General features: G+C 29.7%; 1 non-coding gene and 1 pseudogene across 1 annotated transcript; one reads left to right on the plus strand and one right to left on the minus strand.

Moving 5' to 3' along the window:
* Window positions 1-698: 698 nt before the first annotated feature.
* On the minus strand, window positions 699-6,020 carry LOC107016456 (annotated as a pseudogene).
* Window positions 6,021-6,605: 585 nt separating this feature from the next.
* On the plus strand, window positions 6,606-6,707 carry LOC114077024. Its single transcript, XR_003578119.1, has one exon. It is a non-coding gene; the product is annotated as a U6 spliceosomal RNA (small nuclear RNA).
* The last annotated feature ends 1,350 nt before the right edge of the window (window positions 6,708-8,057 follow it).

The following is an 8,057-nucleotide window of genomic DNA, read 5'->3' on the forward strand; positions in this document are numbered from 1 at the left end:
CCAAAAAAAAAAAATATTAAGTTTGTTTTAAAAAAATATTTTTAACTTCTAATATATATTTTCACCCTACCTCGGACACCCTCCCCCCCAACCAGCCTCCCAAAATATTAAGTTTATTTTTATAAAATATTTTGACTTCAAATATTTATTTTTTCACCCTACACTTGACCTCTCCCCCTTCCTCCCTCCCCAACCCCGAAAAAATATTAAATTTTATATTTATTTTTGTAATACAATAAAATTAATGAATAATTTTCAACATATTTCATCTACAAAAAAGACTAAAATATTTTCTCCACGTTGAATTCTTAAATAGAGTACTAATATGGGTAAACTAGTATTTTAGCCAATTCGTTTTTACCCATATCAAATATGGATCGATTGAATTATTATTCATTTTATTTTGACCCATTTTCAACCGACCCAAATTTGACCCAACCTGCCCATTTGTCACCACTAATTTAGACTAACACCACAATTAGATAGAATATGTATATAACAACCATATCCAAACAACAAGTTGTACAAGTAAAAATTAAAAAAATAAATATTATATATAGACTAACGCCACAATAGGTAAAAACAAGTTGTATAAGTAAAAATCAAAATAAATATTATATTTAAATAGAATTCGATAATATATAACAACAATTAGTTGTACAAGTAAAAATAAAAAAAACAAATAGTTTAGTTGAGCAAACATCACAATATGATCCAATAGGTAACAACCATATCCAAACAACGAGTTTTGTAAAAAAAAATCAAAACAAATAATATTTAAGCAAACACCAAATGCAGTACAAGGAGGGAAGAAAACTCCTTATGTGATTGATCAGCTGCAGCTTTGGTACTAGCTGGAAATCCTGTTATTTCTTGAAGCTAAGATTCATCTGTGCCATTTTAGACCTTGTAAAAGTGAAATGACGAAACTAAGTAGAGAGTATATGTAGATCTTGTGGAAGTAGAGAAGTTGTTTCTGAACAAACCTCGACTCATCAATCATAGTAATGAAAAGGAAAAAATGATAATTAATAGGAAAACAATATAGAGCATTCAGGCTATATATAACATCATAAAACTTCATATAATTCAACAATTATAAACACTAACTACTGAATGTTGACAGATAGATATATTTACCTGTATTGAAGGCAGTAACTTTAAGTTTGTTCCTCCCCAAAACCTCCTCGTGTTCAACCTGCACATTCTTAGCAAAATCCACCAAGGAAGGGTCACAATAGTGTAACTCAATCAGCTCCAGTTTCTTGCTATCAGCAAATCCTTGAGGAATCTCTTTTAAGAAACTAAAATTTGTGATTATTAAGCGCTCAAGGCTGGGGAAATGATCATGAGAGCCCGTGGTGTTTTCCCATATTCTAAGGAAGAGATTATCAAGGAGCAAGAACCTCAACTTCGGGAACCCAACCTGGTCTGTTGCTTTCCACTCGTTGCCAATTAAGGAACTACTCTTCAGTTTGAGTACCTCAAGTTCGGGCAACTTGCTGATAATGGACATGCATTCCCACGGTAGATATGTACAGCTAAGTTTCAACTTCTTGAGTTTTTGTGGAAAAGAATCTGGACTTGTAAGACTAAATAACTTGGTTTCATAATTATCAAATATAAAATCGTTATTTTCAATACTTAGTGACTCGAGACGTTGCAAATATTTAAGATTATCTATCCATTTAACATCTGTAGGATATTCCTCCCTCTTTCCACGAATGACCAATTTTTTCACTTTCTTAATCCCTTCAAATATTTCCTTTGTACAACAAGAAGGACTCAAACCAGAAACACTCTGTAAGTTTCCGAGAACCTTATTATCTCCAGGCGAACATAGATGAATGCCTTTTGCATAAAGATGCCTTAATTGTGTCATTTGCCAAATATCTTTTGGAAAAGTGAAGACTTTTTTCATCAGAGTATATTTACCTAAAATGAGAGTGTGTAGATTCCAAAGATTGGTAATTGGGAGATCCACAAAATCTAAATAATCAATCCCGACAGCCAAATACCTTAAACAAACAAGCTCTCTAGTAACTTCATTGAGTCCTATGATGTTATGTACCTCCAAGTCCAATACCCTTAGTAGTTTGAAATGAAAAACTTTTGGATCAAAAATAACAACATTATATAGCATGTAAAAAGAGGGTATTTCAATAGGAGTATACCGTCTGTAGTTACTAAAATCAATTATTGATTGAACTGACATCCACCTACAACCTTGACGGAATTTGGTGTGTACTTGAGAAATAGTGGTGGAATCTGAACTACCAACACACAAAAGATTCTCGCTTTCAGCTTCCTTGGAGCAAAAATCATGAATCCTACATGTCTTAATTTTCCCATCCAAACTTAGCTTGTCAACAATAACTACACTTTTTCCAATAAGATCATGTAAAACACGATTAGCTGCTTGTTCGAATTCCTCAACTCCATTTGGATATACGAGTCCTTCTGCAATCCATAATCTGGTTAACTTCTTCACAGGAATGCCATGGGCTTTTGGGAAAACTCCGAAATGCAAAAAGCAAGCTTTCATAAAAGAAGGAAGATTATTGTAGCTCAAAGCAACAACTTGTAAGCATTGTTTGTAAGCATCATCATTTACTGATGAGCTTACACTTTTAGCTACTTTAATCCACTCATTCAGTTTACTCTTGCTACGGAGTATACCAGCAACCGCAGTTATCATTAGCGGCAATCCTTTGCAATTTGTTATAACTTTTTGAATTTATCAATATCTGACCGTCGAATAGTGTTATTTTTCCCAAATGCCCTATGGTAAAACAGATTTCGACTTTCATCTTGCGTCAGAGGACGCATCAGTACCAAACCATCTTTAGCAGCATACTCACCAACCTTTTTGTCTCGAGAAGTCAACAAAATTCGACTTTTGTCACCACAATCTGGAAACCAATGTTTAATTTTATTCCAATCTTTATTGCTCCATATGTCATCCACAACAATCAAATACCTTTTTCCCTGCAAAACTTGCTTTAGATGAGCAGCTAGTCGTCCATTATCCATTCCATCAAAATTGTTGTCTTTCATTTTAATAACATCACGAAGGAGGAGTAGGAGCAACTCTCTTAAATCATAGTTTTCAGACACAGTAACCCAACCACGAACAGGAAAGTCCTCCTTGTTAATATGGAATAATATAGTTTTGGCAAAAGTTGTCTTACCAACAGAAATCACTTGTAGTTTTTTTGATCCTTTGGTAAGTCTTTCAACCATATTTACTCTTTCTTCATTGTACCCTTCCATAAAGTTCTCATGGATTGAATTATCTAATCGTGGAGAAACAGATTTTTTTGGACAATTAATATTGTTGACAGAATGAGTTACTTGTTTAACATGTTGACAAACATAATCAAGCTTCGCACCACAACATTCATCATCATCATCATTCAGCCCAATAATAATAAGTTGATTCATTAGTGATTCAACTTCATATTCTGCATAAACTGCAACATCTTTTATTCCTCTTAGCAAATCCTTGCTAATAATTGCTTTTCCGACATCACATTTGCCAAGTAGAGTGTCAAACAACTCATACAGTGATTTCAATTTTGCAGTCCAACCATATTCTCTATGGTTGGACCGTAAAACCTTCTCTATGGTTCCCAACACAGAAGTTAGTGCACCGTAAGTAGCCGCCATCTAACCCTAAATATCATCAAAAGTATTAGAAATTCTGTAACTATCCGCTAGGTCGTTTTGAAAATTAGAACTATTTCACTTCCAAAATTCTCTTTTAACATAGAAAAATGTCTTCTTTCCATCCATTGGTTCAAAATTGCCCTTAACCTATTATATTATTAAATGAAAATGGTCAAATATGCCCCTAAACTATTTGAAAAGGTCTAGATATACCCTATTTAAAGTCTGACTCACTCATGTCCTCGTCGTCCAACTTTTGGTCCAAATATGACCTTATGGGTGTTAGTTTGGATGGGTCCGAATCTCTTCCTATTTTCATATAAATGTCATGTGATAAGGTCAAAATGACATGACAAATCCATGTCGCATTTAAAGAAATAAAAAATGAGCTGGATATGTCCAATATACGTACTAACGCCCATAAGGGCATATTTGAGCCAAAATTTGGACGGCGAGAGCATTAGGGAACCAAACTTTAAACGGAGGGTATATCTAGACGTTTTCAAATAGTTTAGGGGCATATTTGACCCTATTCCCTATTATAAAAACAACATTTTTATCCTATAGATGGAACAAAGACATTTTCAAATAATTTCTTGTGAATTGTGAATAAATCTTTAAATATAATACCCAACTTCATTTAAATTTATTAATTGTAAGCATTACCAACTATATTATTTTACTACTATCAAATGGTAGATTAATAAATGACATGGGAGGATTGGATCTCACTTTTACAACAATATAATATACTATATACTCTACACCTAAGTATTATCAATTTTTGCCCGACCAGCCAAATTCACTACATGTTATTGACCATTCATAAAATAAAATAATAAATATATAAAAGTTGATATCTAACATGCTGAAATGTTTTTTAAAAAAATTGTTAAAGAAAGAGGAATCTCACTCACTAGATATTTTGTTTAATTAATTATCATAATTAATATAATTTATTATAAATATCTAATGTAAATAATATGCAAGTCTTATCCTTCTATATTATTTTAGTATTATCAAATCGTAATTAATTAGTGACATGGAGGATTGGAATTTGGATCTCACTTTCACAACAATATAATATACTTATACATTTTCCCAAATTAAAACAGTTTTTGATTTTTACAAAATCATTTTTCACATGTAGTCAATTATAATTCAATCGTGTTACTATTTAAATTATTCTTTCTTTTTTAAAAAAAACTCAAATACGTCATCAAACTTTGTAAAAATGCTCATTTATGTCATCTATAAAAAGTTTCACTCACCTATAATGGATCAGTCCTTCTTCAAACGAAAATTAATGGCATAGATAAGGTACACTTTTTATAATTAAACTTTTTACACATATTTTAACAAATAAATAATAAATATTAATTAATTTTAATTAAAAATTTGATTACCTTTTATAAATTCAATCATGGATAAAAGCTTCAATTGAATACCTAAATAAATTGCTTATAGACAATAAACAAGATTTCATTGTATTGTCAAAAAAATGAAAAGAATAATGTGACCTCACATCTCATTAGGAGAGATGAATATATTTTGAGAAAAATAGTAAAAGTGTGGTGATATTGTTTAAATAAAAGAAAGTTACTCCCTTCAGTTCACAAAGAATGACCTACTTAATTTGGTGCGGATTTAAGAGTATAAAGAAGACTTCTGTATTTTGTGGTCCTAAATTAAAGTTAAGCTAAATGTACAACATTGTCATTTGTTCTTGTAGTCTTAAACATGCTACATGGAAAGCTGATTTTAAAATGTTAAAAAAAAAGAGACAATTCTTTTTTAAACAAACTAAAAAGGAAAAGAGGTCATTCTTTTTTAAACTGAGGAAATATATTATAGGACAAATTTTTTAAACATGGATGACAATCTAAGGAATTTATGCTATTATAAAGTTATTTTAATAAGTTAAGGTTTTTTTTTTGCCCTTTCGCTTTTACTAATTACATTAATTTTTAAGTGTGTCAATCCAAATATGGACAAGTAAGAACGATAAACAAAATTTAAAAAAATTAAATTGCCCGTTCAAATTAAACTTCAACTTCATATCATGTATTAATTTGATTTCAAATGAGCCTTTATAACTCAAGTTAGAATTCGATTCCCTACCTTATATTCCTCAATTTCATTTCCCGTTCTCATAACCCTAATTCAAAAACCAAACAAACTTCCGAAATCATAGTTTGAAAGAACTTACCAGAATAAACTTTCACCTTGCTGACGAGAATGAGATTGACCTTCCGAATGGTGGATGCTTCTTCTTCTTTCCTTCTGTTGAAGAATTGTAAATGAAGCAATTTTGCAGAAGGTTGACTCTTAAAATGAAAGACAAGTCTACATATGTTAAGATTGAAAACACACATATATATAATTCACACCATGTTAACAATTCATAAAATAAAATAATAAATATATAAAAGTTAATATTTTATATACTGAAGTTTCCTAGAACTTATCTCACTCGCAGTTTGTAATTTAAATAGAGTAGTTTTGTTTTCCTTTTCTGATTTCCTACTCAATGTTTAATAACGTATTAAAAATTCGACTATTATGAATTTGTGTATTGTAGAGTTTATTTTTGAGGAAGACGCTTTCAATTAAATAATTCATTTTTCATATTTATTAAGAGCTTGAATCTAAGACTTCCGTTAAAGACGGAGGAATCTCGCTCATTCTACCACAATCTATGTTGATAATTTAATATTCAATTATTTTAATTTGTTGTCTTATTCTTTTTCTTAAAATCCATTCGAAAAAATAATTGTTCTTTTCTTTTTTGACAGTTTTTAAATTCTAATATTTCATGTGACAGGTTTAAGGTCACGAGATTCAAAAAAAATTATTTCATAAATGTAAAATTAGATCCTTTATTATTGATCTTGAGTTCGACTTTAAACAAGAGCATCTAAATTAAAACGATAATTGCCCCTTTGGAGACATGTGATAAAATTGAAACAATACAGAGAAGATTAATTAGCATAACCCCTCCACAAGAAATTTTTAGTTTATATATACATAAATTGTCGTCTTATTACTATTTATATTTTGTTGATAGTCATGCATACAAACGTAAAAATGAATATTCAATTGAAGCATAAAGTCAAATAATTTTACGAGTTTATTTGGCACCTAAAAATTTTGATCCCCCCTGCTCGACTCAATCAGAAAAAAAATTACAAGACACAAGTTATATTTATAAGACATAATTTATTCATGTGAATTTTTGTTGATTGATACTACATGCAAGGTACAAATCGTTATAAGTTTGTCAAATTATTAGCGAGGAAATAAATATATTTTTGACAAGTTTGTTGGTCAGAAAATTAAGAGTAAAGTTAAAAATAATAAAGACAAAAGATAAATACTGATATTTTTTCAATAAAATATGTCTATTCATTTTATTATCCAAATTTAGTATTATACTATGTAGATGATTGTGTAATCATGGGAACATTATTGAGTTTAGTCCATATAAATTTGAATTAAATTAAAAGTGATTTTGATCAGATAATTTATTTTGACTTTATAGTTACAAATAAGTGACTAATCTAATGCCAACTTGTAGGATCAATTAATTGAAGACACGTGAGCTAGGGAAGATTTTTCAGAACTTATCTCCATTTGGGTGTTCATATTCAAAACAATTATCACGTTATAATAAATACAAAAGAATTTAATGATTATTTAATGAGAAAAAACTCAAAATAGTTTTTTATTTTTGGATTCAAATTCAAAGTTATTCTTTGTTTTCACATGAAACAATAACAGCCCCTTACGTTTGTAATATTGGTGCATTTTTAGGCATCTCTCAAATTTTTACTTATTTTTTAATATTGATTTTGTCTAAAATTTTATTAATGGAATACTAAATCATCATTTTATATATTCAAAATAATTAATAACTCCATGTGTACACTTTATTTTATTATATAGAAAATTTATTGCAATTAAACTAAATCAATTTTTACTTGTCGAATTAAATCAATTTATTGTTAACATATGACATTGTAAGAAAAGAAGCTAGTATTGCACGTGAAATCACATTTTAATAAAAAAAGATAAGTTTGACGGTGGTTTCATCACTTTTGGGCCGCCATCAAACTTGTCTTTTTAAAATTAAAATCAAGAAGTTCGCCACGTCGATTTCACGTACAATAGTATATAATTATTTTCTTGCAACATCATATTTCAACAATAAATTGATATAGTTCGATAATCAAAGGTAGGTTGTTAGTTTGGCTGCAATAATATTTCAACTGAACAAAACAATGTGTTCTTCTTGTCACTTTCTCTCACATAGAGCTATTATTTCTACTCTCTCTCTCTCTCTCTCTATATATATATATATATATATATATATATATATATATATATAT

Source organism: Solanum pennellii, chromosome 4, assembly GCF_001406875.1.
Source record: "Solanum pennellii chromosome 4, SPENNV200".
Taxonomy (NCBI): domain Eukaryota; kingdom Viridiplantae; phylum Streptophyta; class Magnoliopsida; order Solanales; family Solanaceae; genus Solanum; species Solanum pennellii.